The sequence below is a fragment of the Ictidomys tridecemlineatus genome, chromosome 12 (assembly GCF_052094955.1).
Source record: "Ictidomys tridecemlineatus isolate mIctTri1 chromosome 12, mIctTri1.hap1, whole genome shotgun sequence".
Lineage (NCBI taxonomy): Eukaryota > Metazoa > Chordata > Mammalia > Rodentia > Sciuridae > Ictidomys > Ictidomys tridecemlineatus.
The window spans coordinates 44,874,234-44,898,636 of NC_135488.1; the positions used below are offsets into that span (position 1 = coordinate 44,874,234).

Below are 24,403 nucleotides of genomic sequence, written 5' to 3' on the forward strand. Positions count from 1 at the left end.
CAGAGGGACTGGTTTGTGAGGTGGCGCCAGCGAGCCATTAAGTGTGGAGATTCCTTATTGGTTGACTGCTGTATCTAGTTTATGTTAATTAGATAAGCGGTGTGGAATGTATATATACCCCTCCTGTCCTACAATAAACGGCTCCCACTCCTGCTGTATCAATCTACACAAGTTGCTACACAATCTACACAAGTCACCCCCCGATTATTTTGCTGCAGCAGGACTGCGGCAGTGTATTCCTATATGAACATAGGGAAAGTTATGTCCAATTCATTTTGTCTTTCCTATTCCCATCCCTTTGGCTTCTTTTACTCAGTACTATTTTTGTAAAATTTGCCCATATAATTTCTCAAATCTGGAGTTCACTCATTCTCCATATCATATAATACTTCATGATACAAATATACCACACTTAATCTATCTTTTCTACAACTGTTGAAATACTGTAGTCAGTCTTCTCCAGTTTGGGGTTACTTTGAGTGATGTTGCTAAGGACATTCTTGTAAATGTCTGTAGGTACCCAAGTACCTGAATTTCTGTTAGGAAATTCCACCCAGAAGTAGAACACGAGAGATAGCACTACTAGTTTCTCAGCTTTATTATTGACATCTAGACTCCTCCACCAGTGTGTGAGAGTCTATTGAGTGGTCTGTCTTTTAATTTTTGATTTGAACTCTTTTGAGTACAAGTCAGTTGATTATATGAGTTTCAAATATCATCTATAATATACTTTGACTTGCATCTTGATCAGCATCTCTGGTAAACAGAGGTTCTTAATTTTTTTTTTTTCCACCAGAGATTGAACTCAGGGGCACTTAACCACTGAGCCACATCCCCAGCCCTTTTTTTGTATTTTATTTAGAGACAGGGTCTCACTGAGTTGCTTAGGGCCTTGCTAAGTTGCTGAGGCTGGCTTTGAACTTGAAATCCTCCTGCCTCAGCCTCCTGAGCCATTGGGATTACAGGTGTGCACCACTGTGCCTGGCTGAGGTTCTTAATTTTAACGTAGTCCTGCTTATCAATCTTCTTTCTGGATTAGTGTTTTTATTATATTGTGTATAGAATGTTTCTCTTCCCTTAGGTCATGAAATTATTTTCCTATTTCCTCTACAAGCTTTATTATTATTATTATTATTATTATTATTTTTTTAAAGAGAGAGTGAGAGAGAGGGGGGCACAGAGAGAGAGAGAGAATTTTAATATTTATTTATTTTTTCTTAGTTCTCGGCGGACACAACATCTTTGTTGGATGTGGTGCTGCTGAGGATCGAACCTGGGCCACACGCATGCTAGGCAAGCGCGCTACCGCTTGAGCCACATCCCCAGCCCCCTTTATTATTATTAAATACTTTTTTGATTATTATTTGCCTTTCACATTTAAATCTATGATTTATCTGAGATTTTTTTAAAATATAGAGTGAAGGTAGGGACCAAGTATCATTTTATTCCACATGGATATCTGAATTAGTTAAGTTTCTCCAAAGAATAGAACCAATAGGAGATATATATGTTTCTCCTATTGTTTCTTTATGCTTAAGTGTGCATATGTGTGTGTGTATATATTTCTAGAGAGAGAAGCAATATATATGTGTGTGTGTGTGTATATATATATATATATATATATATATAGAGAGAGAGAGAGAGAGAGAGAGAGAGAGATTACACGTATACATATACATGTATGTAGACATATATGTGGATGCACACACATATGCATTTATCACATGGGCTTACATAATCAGAGGCTGGATAATCCCAGCCATCTTTAGGCTGAAGAGCTGGTTCCCATGATATGACCCCAGTCTAAGACTGAGGGTCTGGAAGGCCCCTGACGGTCGCTGTATGAGTCTAAATTCAGAGACTGAAGTATCTGGAGCCTGACATCTACAGCCAATAGCAGCAACAAAAACCCTCCCTCTGGAGAAGGATCTGGGGTGCACAGGTGGGGGCTTCCCCTTCTGCTTAGTGTTCCATCTGGGGTCCCCAGCCAGACTGGGAGGTGCTGCCCACATTCAGGGCAGGTCTTCCCCACTCAGTTTGTTGACCCACGTGGCAATCCTAACAGAAGGCACCCTCACGGACACACCCAGAAGAGTGCTTTATCCACCCGGGAGAGTGGTTCAGGCATCTCTCAGTCCAGTCAAGTTGACAGCCAGGATTAACCATCACAACAACCCATTTCCCCAGCACAGCTTATTCAGGTGATTCAGCCGCTTTCTGCAAGGCCAAGCTGGTCGTCTGTATGTGTGCTAAGTCCAGTCTTTTGAATTTTCTGTTCTATTCCTCTGTTTATTCTGATGTTATACGACTGCAATTATTGCACTTTTACAATAAATCTTGATATTTGATAGAGAAATCTTCTTTTTGTTTTTCTTTTTCAAAGGTGTCTTAACCTTTTATTAGCTTTTTTATTTTCATACAAATATTTAAAACAAATGCATCAGCTTTTTATTTAAGCAAGAAATGCCTGATTGATTATAATTGTCTAGATGTCAGTTGGACAAAAGTAACCTCTTTACAATTGAGGCTATCATATCATGAATTCGACTATTTATCCCTTTTTTGGTCTTCTTCAATTTTTCCCAATAATATCTTATGACTTTTGTGTATCTTTTCTTAAATTTATTGCTAAGTGTTAAATTTTCTTTTTTAGAGAGAGGGAGGGAGAGAGAGAGAGAGAGAGAGAGAGAGAGAGAGAGGGAATTTTTTTTTAATATTTATTTTTTATTTTAGTTTTCTGCGGACACATCTTTGTTTGTATGTGGTGCTGAGGATCGAACCCGGGCTGCACGCATGCCAGGCGAGCGCGCTACCGCTTGAGCCATATCCCCAGCCCAGTGTTAAATATTTTTGATGTTATAAATACTATTTAAAAAATTCTAAATTTTTCTGTTTATTGCTGATATAAACAGAATTAATTTATGTATGATGATTTTGTATCTAGTAATCCTGGTAATTATATTTATTAATACTAATAATGAATAGACTTTTTGTGTGTGTGTGTGGGGGGCTGGGGATTGAGCCCAGGGTTGTGCATATGAGGCCAGCACTCTACCAACTGAGCTAAATCCCCAGCCCCACCAACCATTCGGATTTTTAACTGTATACCATCCTTATCATCTGTGATTAATGAAAATTTCATTTCTTCATTTTTAATGAATATACTGGCTTCTATTTTCTTGCTTTACCACAGTGATGAGGACATCTAGTACAATATTAAATAGAAGTGGAAAGGACTCTCCTTACCTTTCAGGATCTCGAAAGGAAAACATCCCTGTTTGACCATTAACCATGATGTTCACTATTTTGTAGATACCTGTATCAGACTTGACCCCATCAAACCCAATCAGAAAACACACAGTAATTTAAATGCAGTTTAAATGTTTTATATAAAGCATGATTGAACCATGGTAGGAAGATGACTATCAAGGTGTAAAGAGAATGTTAAAGGTTTCCCTAGGAAATACAAACTGGAAAGGGGACTCCCTCCCTTGGAGACAATGTCATTGCTGCACTCCACGGGATGTCAATGGCAGCATTGCTCAAGCTAGGATCACAGCGAATGGAAGAGGAAACAGGACTCAGGTGATCCCAGGCCAGCAGGTGAGCGTACAGAAGGTGCTAGGCTGCCACTGAGGCTGGGAGGCCAGGGAAGGGCTTTGCAAGGGTCATGGGGAGGTAGTTGTGGAACTAAGATGAGGCCACACCATTGCTGAAGATTTCTTGCTCTGGACCCAGAACTGAAACAGAGTACCCCTACCCCAAATGTCCCCACATGCTTACACTTCAGACAGCCTTTGCAGCAGGAGATTAAAAAGCAATATACCACACAGTGGAGCTGGGAAGAGAAGGCCACCTTCTCTTGCAGGTACCAAAGAGTGAATCTGGAACTGAGAGGGAATAAATTGATAACTGGCACAATATCCTTCATCAGATTAAAGAAGTAAAGAAGTTCTCCTCTGATCCTAAGTTGCTAAAAAATATTTTTCATAAGTGATTTTGAGTTTTATCAAATAATATTTCTACATCCTATTGAGAAGACCATTAAGTTTTTTTCTGTCTTTAAATGGGGTCAGGCATGTTACAAAATTTTTCATTAAGGTAAAGTATATATAAAATAAAATTTGTCGTGCTGGGGATGTGGCTCAAGCGGTAGCTTGCCTGGCATGCGTGCGGCCCGGGTTCGATCCTCAGCACCACATACCAACAAAGATGTTGTGTCTGCCGAAACTAAAAAATAAATAAATATTAAAAAATTAAAATTTGTCATGTTTGGGTGCATGTTTGTGAACTTCAAGTGTATTACATTGAGCAGCATCAATTACACACATACTGTCACTATTATCTAGTTCCTCAGTGTTTTCAATTTTCCAGAACAGAAACATTCTCTCTAGGCAATAACTCCTCATTGCTGCTTCTGCTAAGCATGATTGATAATCATGATTGATAATCTTAATCCTATTCGTAAATTTCCCTATTCCTAATTCTAGAATCAAATATGATATGACATGTGAAATATCTAATGGAATCTATTTGTCATAATCAGAGTCATATAATATTTACCCTTTTGTATCTGTCTTATTACACTTAACATAATATTTTCAAAGTTCATCTATGCTGTAGCATAATTTGGAACTTTATTTTTTGTGTGTGTGACCAAATAATATCTCCTTGTATATCCACATTTTGTTTATCCATTGAGGTAGTATACTTTACACTTATCCACTGGGGAGGTTAATTTTATTTTATTTTATTATTTTTTATTTTATTTTATTTTATTTTTTTTTTAAAGAGAGAGTGAGAGAGGGGGACAGAGAGAGAGAGAGAATTTTAACATTTATTTATTTTTTCTTAATTCTCGGCGGACACAACATCTTTGTTGGTATGTGGTGCTGCTGAGGATCGAACCCGGGCCGCACGCATGCTAGGCGAGCGCGCTACCGCTTGAGCCACATCCCAGCCCCTATTTTATTTTATTTTATTAGTTGTTCAAAACATTACAAAGCTCTTGACATATCATATTTCATACATTTGATTCAAGTGGGTTATGAACTCCCATTTTTACCCCGTATACAGATTGCAGAATCACATCGGTTACACATCCACGTTTTTACATATTGCCATACTAGTGACTATTGTATTCTGCTGTCTTTCCTATCCTCTACTATCCCCCTCCCCTCCCCTCCCATCTTCTCTCTCTACCCCATCTGCTGTAATTCATTTCTCTCCCTTGATTTTTTTTTCCCTTTGGGGAGGTAAATTTTATATGTCAACTTGACTGAGCCATGGGATGCCCAGATATCTGGTTAAACATTATTTCCATGTGGGTTGGCAAGAGTATTTAAACTAGCATTTAAATCAATAGGCTGAGAAAAGCAAGTTGTTTTCCCAAATGTGGTTGGGCATCATCCAATCTGTGGAACATCACAATGGAACAAAAAGGCAGAGGAAGATTGGGGTCACTCTCCTTTAGCCTGACCGCTGGAACTGAGATATGGATCTTCCCTGGACTTGGGCACTCTTGGTTTTCAGGCTTTTAGACACATACTGAATTCTATACCCTCCTCCTTCCAGCTCACAGGCCTCCAGCTACATCCCTGGCTCTCCCAGGGCTTCCTCTTGCAGACGGCAGATATGGAACTGCTCAGCTTCGTAACTGCGTGAACGGATTCCTTATCATCTCAGTGTCTGTATTTCTCCCCCACCACACACACACTATTCCTTGTTTCTCTCAGAACGTTTACTGTGGTTCATCTGTTGGTGACACGTAGGGTCATCTTTTGGCTATTGTGGCTAACCCCTCCCTCTGTGAATATTCCTGGACAAGGAAGTGAGTCCCTGCTTTCATTCTTTCAGATACACACCTGGGAGTGGAATTGCTTATGGCATGTGCTAATTCTGTGCTCAACCTTTTGAGGAGCCGCTGCCATCTCTTCCAGATGCTGAACACACCGTACCTTCAGTGACCAAAAGATAGGCTTGCTTATATCACCATTTTTTTAAAGATTTTTTTTAGATTGTTGATGGACCTTTATTTTATTGACTTATTTTGATATGCGGTGCTGAGAATCGAACCCAGTGCCTCACACAGGTGAGGCAAGCGCTCTCCCACGGAGCCACAACCCCAGCCTTCGGTTATGTTATTAAAAGACAAAGTGAACTGGACTTGGAAGAGTTAGAAAGCAGTTATCCCTCAAATCCCATAATGCTGCTCAGATGCCTCTGCGGGAACTGGCCGACGCCTCAAGGGGAGAGGAATGGCAATGTCAGGCTTCTCTCTCCAGATGATCGCCTTCAGAAACGACCCGGCGTTCTTCTTACCACCATCTCACAGCTGCTGCTGGTGTTTTGTTTAGCTTTAGTCCCTGGGAGCCTTGGGCCGCGTTACCTGTAGAGGGAGTCTGGTGGGGTTTTCACCTGTTGGTGGCGGCCTCTCCATTTCCATGTGGGGGAGCCACGGTGGTCCCTGGGCATTCGTGGAGATCCCCGCCAACCTCAGCTCCTCAGCCTGAACTCAGGATTCTCCTTCACCGCACACCCTCTCCCTGCCTCAGTCGCGTTGGGGTTATGTATTTATGTTTATTATTAAGTTGCTTTGGGATCTTCCTTCAAAAGGAAGAGAGAGCTCCTCTCTGGTTACCTGCTTCACATGCTACCTCCTGTGGCCTCCCATCCCTTCTCACCTGGCGTCACCGGCGGGGCCAGTCTGTCTTCCATCTCTCCTGGTCCGTGGATCTTTCCAGTCTGCTCACAAACATCCCCGGCCATCCCTCCTCCCAAACAAGCCTGACCTGAATCTCCTACCATCTTATCTCATCTTCCCTCCTTCTTTCCATTGCTATCCTTTCCTGAAAAGAAGACCCGTGGTTTCCGTTCCCAGGTCCACCCCACTCTGCTGACCTGCCTCTGTCAACCGTCACCAAGGACATCAGAGGCAGGAAGTTGAATTTTCCGAGTCATGTCTTTCACGGTGATTTCTTTGGAGTGCAGGAAACCACAGCCTCAAGTCTCCTTTTCCCCTGAGTCTAGGTTGTTCTTCTGTTTGCCTGACCCCTTTGCCTCTCTGCCTGTTACGTCTCTGCCACGCTGGCTGCCGGCTCTTCCTCACATTCCATATAGGAAAAATGGAATTTCAGGGTTTCCACGGCGTCTTTGGGTTGATGGATGGTTTTGTGGCGGGAACCCTGAGCATCTCACAGGTGGGCCCGAGGCATGTCCCAGAGCCGAGAAAGTGAAAAAGGGAACAAATTGATCTGCTGAAAAATGCAAGATGCTCTTTCAGGGACGGGCTGGGAGAGTTCCTGCAGGTTCTGTGGTCTTTAGGAGAAGGCTGGTCTTCCTTAATGAATATTAATGATCCTGAGGATCATTAATTGTCCTTGAGAGGGGGGTGTGAGCTTCTGTTGTCTTCTTATCTCTGTGACAGTTGCCAGGCCTCTCCTCACCTCCACAGGCCAGTCCTGAGCAGAGACTGAACCTGGGGTGGGAAGGCCCTCCTCAGCCTGCTCTCCTGAAGCCACCTGCACTGTCGTTCCAGACTGACCAACTCCCATCCGGGATACGTCCTAGGAGTCACTGTGTCCTTGGGTTGTACACCAGTATGAAGTGAGGGTAGCCCACGGTCAGAGGACCCACTGAATTCAGAACAGAGGTGAGACGTGAAGGTTTGCACAGGAAAAAATAAAATGCAAGTGCACCCTGAGAAAGGGCTGATGTTCTTCCTCTTCTCCGGGAGTCTGGGATGTAATCATTATATTTAGCAACACAGACATCAGCTTTCTTCTTTCCTACACTGTAATTTCCTCCCCTTAGCCACAAAGCCTTAACACAGCTCTTAACAGGATCCCAGCCTTTTTGAATAGTTGTGTGGATGAATCGGGGGCAGCCCCGTGAGAAGACCTGCCCATACTGCAGCACCCCTCCCCCACCCCAGGTGTGTCCTGGGGGGGAGCCTTAAGAGACCCAGAGATGCAGGTAATAACAGGCAGCGCCAGCCACCCAGGTGGTGCCAAGAGAGGCTGGAGGAGAACACGATGATTGAGTGAGAACCATACTCAGCTCTTCCTTTCCCCAATTGCACTAGAGTCATCATCCTAGTCTATTTTCTGTTGCTATAACAAAATACCTGAACCTGGATGATTTATGAAGAAGGGTTGTAATTAGTTCACAATTCTGGAGGGCAAAGGTCACGTCGCCAGCCTTTTCTTAGCCTCTGGCGAGGGCCTCGGGGTAGATGGCATTCTGTGGCAGAAGCTTGTACAAGAAAGGCAAGCAGGTGTGCGTGAAAGAGGAAGAATAAGGTACTCATTTTATAACCACTCGTTCTCACTGTAAATAATACAGTCCTTTGAGACCCAGCTCACTCCCAAGAAACCTAGCCCACTTTCTGGGGAAACCGTTCATGAGGATGGAGCCCCAATAACCTAATTGTCTCTTAAAGGTACAACCACCTCCACACTGTTTCTCTGGGAATCATATTTCAGTACAAGTTCCAGTGTACGTGGGGACAAACACAGCAGACAGAATTCCCAAATTCTGTCTTGAACTCTCTTTTCTGTTCTCCTTTCTACCACGTCATCTTCTTCCATGGGCTTCTGTACACACATGGAACTATCTTCTCCCTCACTCTCTTATCCGTTCCAAATTTTCATCTCGTGACTATAACTTTTCTAATGAGCTCTCTTTTCTACCCAGGGACTGTAGGGACGCACCATCCATACAGCGAGCTCCCCACGATCAAGGGGAACGTCGCGTCTTGGCTTTCCGTCCACAGCCCTCCTCTCCTGACCGGCATCTCCCCGTCTCTCTTATTCTCCTTCTCATGGTAGGCAGAGCCATTTCTAGTCGCTCAGGCTTGGAATGCGATCTTCTCCTTGGCACCCTGGACCCCTCCATGCCCTCCTGTCAATTCCTGGCTGACTCCGGCTTTTGACTCAAGTTCTCGGTGACGGCCACCTTCTGAACGTGGCTGGCCCCTCACTTTATGCGCTGAGTCCTGTGACACCCTCCTGGGTTTGGGCCTCTTTCCCAGGAATCTGTGTCTCATCACTTGGTTTCATAGCTCCATGATCATCTGTTCAAGTCACTCCTTGGTTAAAAGCGTTTAATGATCCTGTCACCTGCCCAAGAATGGCTTCAGGGCCCAGCTGGCACCGCACATGTCCACAGCCTGGACCTCCCACCTTCCCAGCTTCATGTCCCACTTCTCCCAGGAAGGGCCTTGCCTTGAGCAAAGCGGATCCTGCTTGCTGCCCTTCTCCCTCCCTGTGCCTCCTCACCGTGTTCTTCCTGTCTGGTTCCTTCTCTGCCCCCTTTGACCTTAGACACATCTCTCAGCCTCCACCTCCAAGGCTGGCGGAAATGGAGGCCACTCCTTCTCTGTCTCAGCCTCCAGCTTCTGGTTTACTGACGGTTGGTTGTGGTGTGCTTGTCTTCTTTTCTGCACCTAAAATGAAAGTCTGGGGAGAGTGCAGATGGGCTTTGTCTCTCGTGTATCCCCCCAGGACCCGTGGAAGACTTCGCATGTGATTAGCGTGAGCTGGAAGAAGCAGTTGCATGAAGGACGAATCAAAAGGGAAGTGCTGATGAGGAAGCGATTGTAGAAGTGGGGAGGAGGTCGCCTCCTATCTTCAATGGGAACAAAAAGGAATTTCAGAGTTGTTCAGAGCAATATGTATACATTAATTTTGACCTCTGTATTCTTGGACTTGAACGCACAGGTCCATGGAAAATGTCCAAATGGCTTTTCCCTGAACAATTTTTTGTTTTTCTTGCTGATTATGTAAGAAGGTCAGATGTGAATGCAAAATGAATCTAGCTTTCCAATCAGAGATAGGTCTTCTGCAAATACTATTAAATTTTGTTATTTTTCAAGCTATTGGTGCATCTGGCTTAATCTACAAAGAACTATTAGCAAACATGATTTTTAATGTGATCAGATTTTTTTCCCACAGTGATGTAAATTGGGTTCTCTAAAAATGAAAGTAGAGGAAAATGACATCATCCAAAGCAGAGACGAGTCTTTGCCTTTTAATTTTACAGCACCAATACAGTTATTCCGCTCTGCTCAAATGGAGTTGTAAGCAACATAGAGCGGGCACCAAATAGCACGTTAGAATCTCTTAAAATAATTGAGTTTTGTTTGTTTTGGTTGATGAAAGTACATTTTAGTTCCAGAAAGCAATGGTTTTCTACTTAACACTAACCTTGAGAGTGTTTTGATGTCAGTAAGTATACGGCTAGATGTTTTTGCAATTTTGCCAAATTGCTTGGAATCTAGAGGAAAAAGAAAATCCATGAAACAAAATTTTAATTGATGAATTAATATTAAATGCTGCAAATTATCTTTGCCTTTTCGTTTTAATGAAAGGAGAGTAAGCACTGAAATATTCAGATTCAAAGCCTTGCATGGCACAGATTCCAAGCTGGCCAGGTATCTGTCCCATGTCTGTCATGCACACGCACACAGAATGCTCTTACGTAAACACGCGCGCGCACACACACACACACACACACACACACACACACACACACACTTCTGATCACCTTATACTTTTGGAGGACAATCTTGGACTTTGCCAAGAAAAATGAGACAATCTGTGGGATGATCTGACTTTTCTGAGACTGAAGAAAAGCATGATCCTGGAAATCTCCTCATGAGCCGACAATCTGCCCCGACTGGAAGACGGAGCCAATAGCACTGCTCACCTCCCAGGACCTGCAGCCTTTCTGTTTTGGTGACAATGGACAAGTAAGAGAAGAGGAGGGATGTGGCTCTTTCAGGGAAGATCATCCATTCAATGAAGCAAATACTGGGCATCAGTGGTGGGCCTGCCTCCCAGACGGTCAAGGGCCCAGCTGCTCCACTCTGCAACCTGCCATGGTTCACGCCAAGGCCATGTCCCCCTGGACTGCTCTCAGTCGGGCACTAAGGCAGGCCTCTTCCTGGAGCGGGGCTTCTTTTTGCAGCCTGGTTGCCTGGGACTTCCCCAACCTTCCCTCTTGCTCCTCTTCGTCTGATGCTCTCCGTACCCTTCTTAGCTTCCTTCCTACTTTCTCTCCCACAGGCAATCCCCCTCACGAAGGCCTCCTGTATTTAATCCCGTCTACGTCTCTAATGACCGGGATTGACACAGCATCTCATGTGAGCGAAGTCCTCTTCTGTGATAGATTTGATGAACAAAGCTGTCAGTCATTTGGGATGGAAGAACAGCCCACTCGCATTCCTCTTTCCTTCTTCTTGGAGAACTGAAGGGTGGGTTCACAGGGGTGAGTGGATACAATGTGATACTTAGCATGAGCTCAACGAATACTTTTTGAGGTATATATTCAGTTTGTCAATGACTCTGTCAATTAAGACATCTTAAGAATCTTGATATCAGTAAAAGCATCTTTTTTTAAAAAAAATTTCTTACCTACATGACAATAGTGGAATGCATTACAATCATAATTATCCGTTCACAGCACAGTGAAAGCATCTTTAAGCAATGATTTATTTGGGTGGTGGATGCAAACTAACTCGTCAAGAGTAACCACCACATACCCAAAACAGCACACTGGGGATTCAGAACAAGATGGGCACATTTTGACCTCTACTCCTAAGGAACATTTAATCTAATTAGGAGGACAAGATTTATGATCACAAAACTATATGTAAGAATGAAAGAACTGAATGGGACCTGGTGAAAATATAGAAAGGAGACAGCTACCAGAATGTTTCTATACTTTTAGTCTAAATTTCCATCTGGAAAAATATTCCATCTGGATTTGGTTTGCAAAGATTACTCCCCACCTAGAGACTTTTATAGCTCTTGGTGAGTGTGGCCCTTGTCTGTTATGATAAAGATGACCTCTCTCTGACTGGCTTTCTGCCACTGTGGAGAACTGACTTAGACAGTAAAAGCCTGCATTAGTCTTTTCCCCTGTCTCTGCCAAGCATAAGCAAAACTCTTGCTTCATGTGGAAAGCAGGCTCCAGGAAGTTATCATTTAATATAAATTGTTTTGGAGATGAAGAAATGGAAAAGTGATGAAGATAAGTTATTTGTCCAAAATTGCTGTCTTAGCCTATTTTCTGCTGCTATCACAAAATACCACAGACTGGTAATTTATAAAGAAAAGAAGTTATTAGTTTACAGTTCTGCAGACTGGAAGTCCACCAGTCAGTGTCTACAATTATGAAGAGCCTGTGCTGTTACAATACGGTAGAAAAGTGGAAAGACAAGCGAGTACATGCAAAAAAAGGAGGATACATCCCTGATATGTATTCTGGTCCCATAGAACTGCACTAATAGGTCATAATTACCCAATCACCTCTTAAATGTCCCACTATCTCTCATCATGATTATACCAGGGAACAAGTTCAATATGCATTTTGGAGGGGACAAACCATAGCAATTTAGAAATATTTGGTTAGAAACAGCAATTGATATCAGTTACTCCAAACAAATAAACAGAATTTATTATCAGGATTTAGGGGTATTCCATGGACTCCAAAGGGAAAGATTCTCTCTTGGCATCTCTCACCTACCACTTCATGGTGTTTGACTGGTGTTTTGGGCTGTTTAGAGAGCATCTGTATTCACTTCCAATTCTAGTTGTGAAAAAACTGGGTGACTCTCTTTGGTCCCTAATCCAAGTTTTTGGAGGAAATAATCTGATTGGTCCTAGTCTGAAACAGTTTTCCAACTTAGTTGAATTAGCTATTGCTGGAATCATGGGCTCATATAACATAAACTTAACTACATACCGGGATGAGGACACAGAAATTGGCAGAATTATTGTGAATTATTCTGGCACCCCCAAAAAATATCTGCTTAAAATTATAATTTATCAGCCAGGCACCGTGGCACACTCCTATAATCCCAGCAGCTTGGAGAATCATGAGTTCAAAGCCATCCTCAGCAAAAGCGAGGCACTAAGCAACTCAGTGAGACCCTGTCTCTAAATAAAATACAAAATAGGGCTGGGATGTGGCTCAATGATTGAGTGCCTCTGAGTTAATCTCTGGTTCCCCGCCATTAAATTATAACTTTTCAGCACATTGGTTCTAGAGCTGTGCAAAACATGGACACATCCATACATGCAACACACACACACACACACACACTTACACACACATATACACATATACACGTGTATGCATGCATGCCCACATACACACCGTACACATGGGTGCACATGTTTACATAAAGGGTGATTGTCAGGTGGTATGTACAAAGCAGGATAGATAATGGATCCCTCTGGGTCATGGTACAGATATTTTCCTCTGACTTTTTTTTTAAATATATTTTTTCTACTTATTGATGAACCTTTATTTTTATTTTTTTATATATGCGGTGCTGAGAATCGAACCCAGTGCCTCACACATGCTAGGGGAGCGCTTGACCACAGAGCCACAGCCCCAGCCCCTGATGTTTTTTTTTTTTTTAATCTTGAAAATAGCTAGCAATTTTATCACTTTCAAGATAAATAAATAGAATCCTAATTTACATTTCATACCTGATTCCGTAATGTTTCAACAGGTTTAATAAGGTCCCAAAAGTCTAAGGAAATTTTCTCTAGAGTATTGGAACACATTGTCCCTCCTCCAGTTTCCTGGCTTTAGGACTAATAAAGACAATGAAGTAGTCTGAAGATCTAACATGAGCCTTTTTCACCATTTCTGGGGTGCTCCTTTATGTAGAAGGCCAGGTTAAAAAGGAAGCTGCGAAACAGCAACAGTGATCAGAACAGAGATAAAGAGCAGGGAGATTAGCGCCGAGATAAGACAGGAAAACAACAGAATCAAGGAAACCAAAAGTTGGTTCAGTGAAAAGAGCAACCCGATTGACAAACCTTAAAATAGATTAAGACAAAGGAAGAAAGAGAAGATGCAAATAACTGAAGTCAGAAATAAAAACAAGGCCATTACAGGGGGCTGGGGATGTAGCTCAAGTGGTAGCACGCTCGCCTGGCATGCTTGTTGCCCGGGTTCGATCCTCAGCACCACAAACAAACAAAGATGTTGTGTCCGCCGAAAACTAAAAAAAATAAAATAAAATAAAAATTAAAAAATAAGGTAATTACAACTAATTATGAGAATATAACAGCTAGAACACCAACAAACTAGATAATCTAGACAAACACCCAGAAACATACAAATTATCAAAACTGATTCAAGAAGACAGAAAAATCAGCAAGCCTGTAATAGGGAGATTGAATCAGTAATCAAAATCTTCCCAATAAAGTAAACCCTGGACCAGATGGCTTCCCTGGTGAATCCTACCGCACATTTAAATGGAATGAACACTAATCCTACTCAAACTCTTTAAAACAGAACCATTTCTAACCCATTGTACAAGGTGAGAACTGGTGTGCTGTCAAAGCCAGGCAAAGATACCACAAGAAAACTACAGACCAGTCAGTACTCCTTATGAACACAGACACCAAAAAATCCCGGGAGGGGGAAATCATACCTATAGAGGAAGAAAGCAGATGAGGAATTACCAGCCAATCTCCCTGTGCTGCGCTTGGTCCTGTGATTCTTTCCCAGCATCCTGCATGGCTCCCTCCCCAGAGCCTGCACCATGCTGTTTGGACATTCAGCCTCCAAAACTGTCAGCTTTCTTTCAAAAAAGAGATGAAGGAAGGAAAGAGGGAGGCGGGGTGAGAGAAAGGGAAGAGTGATTTTTTTAAATGGGTTTGCGTTATTTTTATAGGGCAATAAGGCAACTTTAAAATGAGGTAGAGCTAGTGACTGCACATTGTGAGTATACTAAAGACCACTGAATGTATACTTTAAGACGATTAGTAGTATGTTATGTGTCTCTTATGTGAATAATGCCAAGTTAAAGAACGTGTAGAATTGTGAGTTATCATGCCCATTTTTAGAATATGTAAATGCACACATATAAGTGTATGGACAACATAGATTAATCCTCAGATAATCAAAGGTGGATTACTTCAGACTTGGTCATTTACAGCCGTGCCGAAGGACATAAGCTGCCAATGTAGTCCCCTAGAGTAAGAGGTGCTCTGAGCCATTTTCTTCTGTCCTGTCATGATCGAAGCCTCTTAGGAGTCCATTAGCCGTTTTCCTTGTGCAAGGAAGAGGCTGGTGACTGAGACCGACCGGTAGCTCTCTTCTGGCTGTGTTTACTCTTCTGCAGTTGGCAAAGAACCTTCTATTGGATTTGCTGCAGCGCTTCTTTTTTGAAGCCTGGTGGTTTTGTTTCACAGATGCTCTGACACAAGCTAAGTCGCCGAAGAAAAGTCAGCACCTGCAAGAACAGAATTCTCTGGAAAGAAGGACAACTCACTGATGAGATCATCACCCTGGGCAGGGGCTCCGGTGTGGAGCTCAGTGGTAGCACACTAGCCTAGCACGCATGAGGCTCTGGGTTCAGTCCCCAAAAGTAAGCAAACAAATACAAGCCCAGGCAGTTCTTCCAAACCCTCACGGCATCTTATTTTTTAAAAAAACATTTTTATTAATGTATTGTATTCATACATAATAGCGGGTTCATTCTGACATACATAGAATACAATTTGCTCACTTTAGTCCCCAGTACTTTACCTTTCCTTCCTCTTTTCCCTCCCTTTGTTCTCCTTCCTCTACTGGTCTTCCTTCTATTTATTTATATCTTTTTTTTTTTTTAATTAGGGCTTTATAGATATACATAAAGGTAAAATTCACCGTGGTATAGTCATCTATGTACAAAGCATAATTTGACCAATCACATCCCTGTTTCTCCATTTTCTTGTCCCCCTTTCGCTCTCCCTCTCTACCCTTTCTCTACTCCACTTATCTCCTTTCTGTTTTCATGGAATCCCACTTTTCCCCGTTGTTTTGCTCTCTCTTCCACGTATGAGGCCAAGAAATGGCAAGAACCGGCGATGATGACTTCTCCAATTGGCATAAGCTATTCACATCCTAATTTAAAACCAACTCCTAGAACGCTGAAACTTAAAGCTTGCCACGTCCACCAGGTTGCACTCAATAATGGTTCTCAAGAACTTGCCTCTGCGGGCTAAAGCAACTTCCTTGCTTGAGACAGTTCCCAGATACTGAATTTGCTTGAATCTAGTGTATCTGCTGGACTTGGTGACCCTGACAGCCCAGACCCTATTTTATGGTCAGGATAATCCCCTGAATCAATCAAGCAAGGAAATACACACCTGCCTGCAGGCATCCTCCCCGCCCTCCCCTCCCGTCCATCCTCTGTTTTTTTTTTATCTTTATCTTAAGTAATTTTATAAAAGAAGAAAAAAAGAAATGCTAAGCGATTTACAATAGTCCAGGAATTGTTTAAACAATAAATAGTTTCGCATAGTTGTGATGTATTAATATTTTTTGTTCTACTTTCTTACTTAATGTTCCATTCACAATTTTTTTTTTTAAATGGACTTTCACTTCACCTCAGTGGTAAAGGGGATCTGACAGGGCAACCTTTCCCCCAGAACAATAACAATGGGTTACTAAAATGGATGTTTGAAATAATGGAGATCAATGATCAAACAAATTTGGGAGACAATAAGTGAAATCTAGTATTACACAGTATTTTGTAGCAGACTCAATATGCATTTGCATTGTAAGTGTTTGAAACAAAAATTTGAAAAACTTCCCAAATTTATTTGATGAAGGTATTATTTTTTGTGTGGACTGAAAAGAAAATAAGAAAGTGGGAGACGGGCAATGAAGAAATGAAAGGCAGAGACTTGAGAGTTTATTTGTCAGAGCTGACAAATAAAGGGACATCCCTTAAAATTTTTTGTTGTTGGACCTTTATTTTATTTATTTATATGCGGTGCTGAGAATCCAACCCAGTGCCTCACACCAGCTAGGCAAGTGCTCTACCACTGAGCCACAACCCCAGCCCTCCAAAAAGAATTTTGCAGCCATTCCTACCATTGCGTATTTTAAGTTGACATTTAAAACTTTCACATGAGTTTAGATGGATGCAAAAATTGAACATCAAAAACAAAAACTGTTGCATCATTCCTTTAAAAGTTTACAAAGGAATTTCAAAATTATAATAATTTAATACTTACCAATATCCATTTTAAAAATGAACAAAGGTAGAGTTTCCTTGAAATTGTGTTTCCAATTCACTTTTTCCATGGCTTTTTTCTTCCTGTTACACAAAAGCTCGGTACTTGTCTTTGATGTCCATAACGAGGACACGGTTCTGAGGAAAGGAAATGGAAGTTTTATTGCTTTGCTTGCAAAGGAGAGAAACAGGGGCCTCCTGTCCCAGAGACTGTGAATCTGCCCATCAGGGGGAACAGGGAATTTTTAAAGAGGTGATTCAAAGTCTACATTCCATGAATACTGTCTGGAGTTGTAATTTATTTGTTAATTTGAAAGATAGTCATTTCTGAGATATTCTGGTGCCATCCCCAAGTCTGAATTACTTCATTCTTGTGGTGGGAGTGTGTCCAAGGACAGATAACTCTGCCTAGGATGGGGAAGAAAGGTAATCTTGTTTTCCCTGAGTTTAGGGAGGGGAAGGGATTATGAAGGGGGAGGGAGAGAGAGGAAGAGAAACATGTCATTTTAAAAAATAAGTCACAATGGCAGAGCAACAAGGGCTATAGATTCAAAGTATAAAGTTGAGCACTTTTATATTCATAATATATCGTTACTCTTGAAAGTGTTTTATTGATTATCCCACCATACAAAGTGAATCTATGGAAACTGGAATTTTACCATTTCAATGAAACCATAGTTCATAAATATTAGATTTTTTTCCAGATTGAATTTTTATTATAATTATTATTTAAAACATTTATTATAATTATGGTATAATTTATATAAAATATAAATCTTTTATTGATATAATATTTCATATTATATAAAATAATCATGATATTAAAATAATTATTATTTTGGTACATAACTGATCACAACACAAATATATTACCAATTTTAATATGTAACAAAACATAAAAGGCAAAATTTTATTGGAAATTAATCCCTAAATCAGACTAATTATGATCAAACATTTCCTATGCATTTAATGAAAACTAGAAAGCGCCAAAAGTTTAGTAACAGCTAGCATCGTATTTACAGCTGTTAGGAGGTAACAATTGTTATTTTATAAGACAAAACAAAGTCAAAGTTGTACCTACTTGAGTAAATATTTCATAATACTTGTAAAAGCAGTTTTTAACCATCACTTTGAACAAAAAGATACATCAAATCTGAAAGAAATTGTTCTGACAATCTTGTGTGTGGGTTTTAATCAATAAATCATAAAAACTTTGGCAGTCCCAGAAAACACGGTCATATTGAATGTCACTGGTGACATGAACCTCAACTTCTTCAACTATTTGAAGGTACGTTTCTTTCCAGGTATGCCACATTCTAGGGATCAGGATGGATAAAGTCCAGGAAGAATACCTTATATTTAATTACAAACATAAACTCTTTCTGATAATCATTATTTCTGAGGACTGCTGTCTCTTGCTTCGCTCTCAAAGGATTAATTCTGGAGAGGAAATTCTGCTCTAGTGGTAGTAAGGAGCATGCACCAGGACTCAGCGATGCACTTTCTAATCGAGGGAATTGCCATATCAGATAAAAACTATTTGCCATTTTACCTCCCTTGGGTGTCTCCATCTATAAAGTGATCATATGGGCCTATATGAGTCTGGCTGAAGATGCCATAATTCATATAAACAATTTCACTTCATGAGCATGTGCAGCACTTCCTATCTTTTTAACAGTGGTAACAATTTTTTTGTGTGTGTGGTATGATTCCCAAAGCTTTGGAATATTGAGTTAGAAGTTAGGAAACAAATTTGTTGCCCTTATTATACATAGTGACACTATTATACATAGTGACACGCTGTTGTCCAGAAAGATGGAACCAACTTTGAACTGACCACACTGGGTATTTACTCCTATTTGTTGGCTTTGCGGGTACTTGAGGGTCTCATGAAATTTCATATTTACATTTCTAAAGCTTCTGCTGTGCATTGAGTCATTGCCTTTGCTTCTGTGTCAACCCTCTGCCGGCTTTGATCCCGTATCCGTGAAACCCAGGTATTGATGTTCATATTTGCATTCACTCCTGGTGTTTCCCCCTCCCTCTGCACACAGGTTGTTGGCTTGCCATTGGTGCACCAGGGCCAAGGGTCTCATTATCAAAGGAGAGGCTGCCAGGGCACAGCTGCTGTGTCCTTGAGCCTCTTTGAAGTCTAAACAGAAAACATTTCAGTGCTTATTTAGCACAAGGTTAGTTCTTTCTGTGTTGTGGATAAGCAGAGTTAACTCCTGCCCTTTGCATCTTATCAGTCCTTCCTGGGACCACTTACGCAATGTTCCATGTTTGAGAAGTCACCCAAATTCTCAGCGCCTGTGAATTCTAATCACCTACTCCCCAAAGCCATTTTGTTTTTGTGATACCTTTCTGTTCGTCCAGTTCAGCCTGACTTATCCAGAGTGAAAAGTGAGAATCTGCCCCTCCCACAACCCCTCCAGTCAACAGCCTGACACCATCCCTTTGATGCGGGCACCCAAGCTCTGAGCTCCACCATGGGCTCTTCCAGTCTTTTCCATGTGGACTCCATCCTGGGTAACAGGAGCTGGAGAAAAGGGAAAGGGAAGTTGGTTTCCTGTGCCCGGATGTGGGCTTGCCACTTGTTTGTGATAAAACTCTGTAGGGGCAATAGGGCTTAGGGAAACTTTTTCTTTTCTTTTTTCTTTCTGTCTTTTCTTTTGTCACAGGTCCTTGTTTGAACATAGAAAAAGAAAAGAGGTTGAGGCATTTTACAATACAGTACATGCATAACGATGTTTTGGTCAACGATGAAGCACATTTACAATGGCGGTCCCCTGAGATCATATCACACAAGATTGTATTACCTAGCGATGTCCCATCTTTGTCCATGTGAGCACACATTATGCTGTTTGCACAGTGACGAAGCTGGCGAAGGATGCACCTAGTTGAGTGACACACAGCTGCACTGTGTCTTTTTCAGTCACATGCAGAAGCATGTGAATCTACGTCCAGATTCCACCCTGGCCCCTCCTGCTTTCCAGAGGAATCCACTTGGTGCAAGGCTGGCTCCTGGGTGTGTCAGTGAGGGCTTTGGTCACCATGATCAAACAGTGAGGACCCCGGTCCCCTTAGAATATTTTAAAAACAAATCTCATTAGTAGGAGTATTTAGCCCCATGTCACATGAAACCCCCTGCACCCCAGAGGGCCTCTTCCAGGGGGTGGAGATGGAGGTGGACCTCCTAGGAATCTGCGGCTGAGTCTCTGGCTCAGCCTCAAAGGATGACTGTGGCTTGAAGTCCAAATTCAGATTTAGTCTCGTTTGTCACTGTCTTAGGCTTCTCTAGAGAACCACAACGTGTCTATGTGTGGGTGTGTGTGTACATCTACTGTGTTAGTCCACTTTCTGTTACTGTAACAAAGTACTTGAGAGAGGAAAGGTTTACTTTGACTCGGTTTTGGAGGTTTCTGTTCATGATTGAATGGCGCCTTCATTTTTGGACCTGTGGTGAGGCAGCGCATCATCATGGCAGAAGCATGTGCAGACAAAGATGTTCACTTCACGGCTTGGAATTGAAATAGAAAATGGAGAAGGAAGGGGCTGTGTTCCCTTCAAGGCATCCTCTCAATGATTTAGACTTCCCCTAGAGCCCACCCCTTGAAGGTTCCCCCTCCCAACAGTGCCAAGTGGGAGACCAAGCTTTCACACATGGTCATGTGGGGGACATTTAAGATCCAATATCTAAATACATAAATATAAATCCCAAATCATGCATACGACATTTTGTTTTATACATCTACCACACGGAATTGGCTTATGGAGTCACGGAGGTGGTCAGCAGACTGAGTTGGCAGGCTGGAGACCCAGCAGGGCTGAGGGTATAGTTCCAAGGCCTGAGAACCAGGAGAGCCAATTGTGTGAGCTCCACTCTGTAGGTGGGCAATCTCTAGGCCCAGGAAGAGCTGATGTTTCAGTTCAAGTTCAGAGACAGGAAAGAGCTGAGGTCTCGATTTAAATACAGTCAAGCAGTAAGAATTCTCTTACTCTGAGGAAGTCAGCCTTTTTGTTAGGCCATCAACTGATTGGACAAGGCCCACCAACACTGGGGAGAGCCAGGTGCTTTTCTAAGTCTACAGTTGAAGGGCTCATCGCTTCTGGAAATACCTGCACAGACTCACCTAGAATACCATTAGAACAAATGTCTGCACGACCTCTGGCCCAGTGAAGTTGAGACATGAAGTCAGCCAGTTGACAATGTCCAGCCAGATTGTGACAGTGTCTTGAGAGGAGTTGGGGACTCTTCACGGCCTCAGGATAGGCTCAGGAAGGTTCCTCACCTGCTGATGTGTGACGGCAAATGGACCCAGCTTCCCTTCACAGTGAGGCATGTGGTTTAGGGAAAAAGTGAATGTGAGAATAACATGCTTTCTTCCTGGACAGCAGAGCCATGCCAGCCACAAAGCAGAGGGACTTTGAACTCTGACCCCTGAAGGCACCTCCCACGGTGGGTGGGTGAAGACTCGCTCTGTAGCTCCTCCTGGTGGCTCTGGCTCTGCCAGGGTCCACGTGGGAGAATCATCCAGGAAGGAGGGGACCAGAGTACCTCTCCAACAAAGGAAAAGTTTGGTTTGTGGCTGGGAAGCTCACAGGATTCTGCCTTACATTGCGTTATTTCAGTAATCATCCCTCCCCGCTCCAATTAATCAGAAGCTGCCAGGAAGCCACATGGCAGGGGAAGCCGACATGAAGCGCTGGTGGGCCTGGGAGGAGCTGCTCCCAGGAGAGCGGGAAAGTTCCACGTGGACCTCCAGTTTCCCTTGGGGAAACCACATGAAGATGATACCTGGTGTTTCACCAACCAGAAAGACACGGAAAGAGTTCTCTTTGTTCTTAGGGCTTAATTTAAAACATTCAAATGAAAAAAGAAAGTCTGATCTTTGAGGAGAACTATTTTACAAGAGGACGAGTTCTCTCTCTTCTCTGTGGATTAAGAGTTTAACAGGTCTAGGAGGAGCGTTGTTCTTGCTCTGTTTTCTCCCTCCCTAGCATCCTCTTGCTAACTCACCCTCCTTTTTTTTTCAGCCTCCTTCCCACAGTCAGCCCAAGACACATTTCCTAGCTGTGCGGCCTGACTGGGAGATGCGTGCTTTGATAAGGAAGGGTGGTCGGTGTGGGCAAAGATGTGGGGACACTGACAAGTGTCACAGCAAGGGTCAGGAGGGCGTGGAAATGGAGCAACTCATCTCACCTTCTCTTCTAAAGAGGAAATGACCCCTACTCCCACCCCCAGAGTGGAATTTTAAGTAAGAATCTGGATACGGAAAACCAGAGAAACAGAGCTGTAGCCGTCTGCATTCACATTCAGAAGCGGCCAGAGGACTTTGGAGAGAAGCATAGTTTTAAAGAAATAAACTATTAGGGATTCACTTCTTACGGATCACACTGCTTAAATAAATATCAAGAGTGGTGGGGAGGGCTAGGGTCCCACGTGAATACCCGGGGCCCAGTAGACAGCAAGAGACAAACAAGTAAAGATCATGGGGCCACAGCCCAAGCAGGGTTCAGCTGGACCAGAACCGGCCTACGTCACTAGAAGAATTCAAGGCTAAGAGCCGATGCCTGAGGATCCTGACAGTCTGTTTTAGATCTTTATCATTTATGTTAAAAAGCAGGTCTCCTTACATGATAGAGGTCATTCTTAACTTTTTAAGGTCTCCCTATTTGTTACAGTCGTTTGACCTTCTCAGTTTAAATGAAAATGTTAAATGGAATATTCTAGAAATAAAAAATTCATAAGTTTTAAATAACTTTCGTTATAATTTATTATTATAATTGCTCTATTTCATTATCATTAATTTCTTACTGTGCATATTTTATAAATTAAACTTTATCATATATATATAGATAGAGATAGAGATATATGAAAAAATGTAGTATATTTGGGTATTATTCTGCAGCTTCAGACATCTACGGGGGGATATTTATTTACCATTCCAGTGACAGGCCTGGTCCTCACTCTGCTTGGACGGAGTGCATGGATCCATTTAGATTCTTCTTAATAAGCATAAGACTTAAGTAACAAAGGACACAGAATAATTGAAAACAAAGTAAAAAGATCTCTTTTCCCAAAGATGCTCATAATCCTGACGGGAAGTGGGAGGTGGCCTATGGGTTCCCAGGATTCACGGCACATACCTGAGTGCCTTGTGAGCTGGGGGGAAGGTTTTCAGGCGCCAGGTGCCAAAAAGGTGCAAGGGGAAGGATGGTAGAGGAGGGAGAATGACAATCTCATTGTCAGAGAACACTGAAAATGTCACGTGGGGACCCAGGCAGGAAACGGGCAAGTCTCATTGACAGGGGAGGGCTGTAGTTGGAGGCTGCAGGGAGCAAGCAGCCCTAGCAGTCTCAGCATGCAGGAACAGAGGACACTTAGGAAATTTAACTTACCTAAGGCCCTGATAGAGGAGGGAAAAAAAGAAATCAAAGTAAGATTAATTCTGAGGGAGGGGGGAGCTATCTATTGTTATTTTAATGCTTCAAGCTGTTGTGGCCGCCTTGGGGGATGTCAGAGGAGCAGAGAGACCCAGGATTTACTCCGACAGAACAAATATGCACAGGTGTGCGGAGGGGAGGCTAGGAGGTAAGGTCAACTGCCCTGGGCCGGGCAAACAGCTGCGCTCTGCAAGGGGAAACAGGGGGGTGAGGGAGAGGAAGGGATGCCAGTGTTCAGGGGTTTGCAAAGTCAAACTAGAAAGTCATATTTAGACGGAGGGTGTAGCACAGTGGTAGATCACATCCTTAAATGTGTGAGACTGTGGGGTTAACACCCAGCACCAAAAAGAAAAAAAAAGTTACATTTAGTTATCGAAGCGCGTTGATGTACCACATAGAGATATTTCAGTCAACGATGGATGTAAGGGCAGGCAAAGGTGGCGACCAAAAGGAGGCAGGTTTAAAAAGGCCAATGATGGAGGCTTTTTCGAGATTCCACTGGGGGGGGCACTCTATGGGACCGATAGAGCGGATAGGAAGAGGGTCTGAGGAGAAACCTCACACTGAACTGGAAGGGAGGGCTTGGGACAGGAAAAGGGGTTTTTAGAGTCCCTGTCCTACTGGGATTGGTCAGGGGTAGCTGGCTGAGATCCAGGATCGGCCAGGAGACCCCACTGATTGACAGGCAGTTCCCACGGTGCCCGATGGGTGTTTCTTTCCAGCACCAGACTACGGGTGCTTTGCTCCTAAGTCACCTTCATCCACCTGACCACGGACTCCATACACAATGGTGGTCCCATAAGATTATATTGCCTAGTGAGTTGTTGCCATCTTAGTGTGTAGACAGACACCGTATGAAGTTCACCCAATAAAAATGCCGGGTGGCACGCTTCCCACAATGTATTTCTGTCATTAAGCAACGCAGGC

At 42.7% G+C, this 24,403-nt stretch overlaps 1 long non-coding RNA gene across 3 annotated transcripts in view; it reads right to left on the reverse strand.

Moving 5' to 3' along the window:
* Positions 1–5,185: 5,185 nt before the first annotated feature.
* Positions 5,186–24,403, reverse strand: part of LOC120884849 (uncharacterized) — a 47,392-nt gene continuing 28,174 nt past the window's right edge. Inside the window, exons 2-5 of one of the 3 annotated variants that reach the window (XR_013428809.1) lie at positions 17,031–17,167; positions 14,456–15,259; positions 10,708–14,020; positions 5,186–10,275 (exon numbers count right to left, since the gene is read on the reverse strand). This is a non-coding gene — a long non-coding RNA (uncharacterized LOC120884849). Of the gene's footprint in view, positions 10,276–10,707; positions 15,260–17,030; positions 17,168–24,403 lie in introns of all 3 variants that reach the window. The other 2 variants (XR_013428808.1, XR_013428807.1) reach the window with 2 other exon arrangements.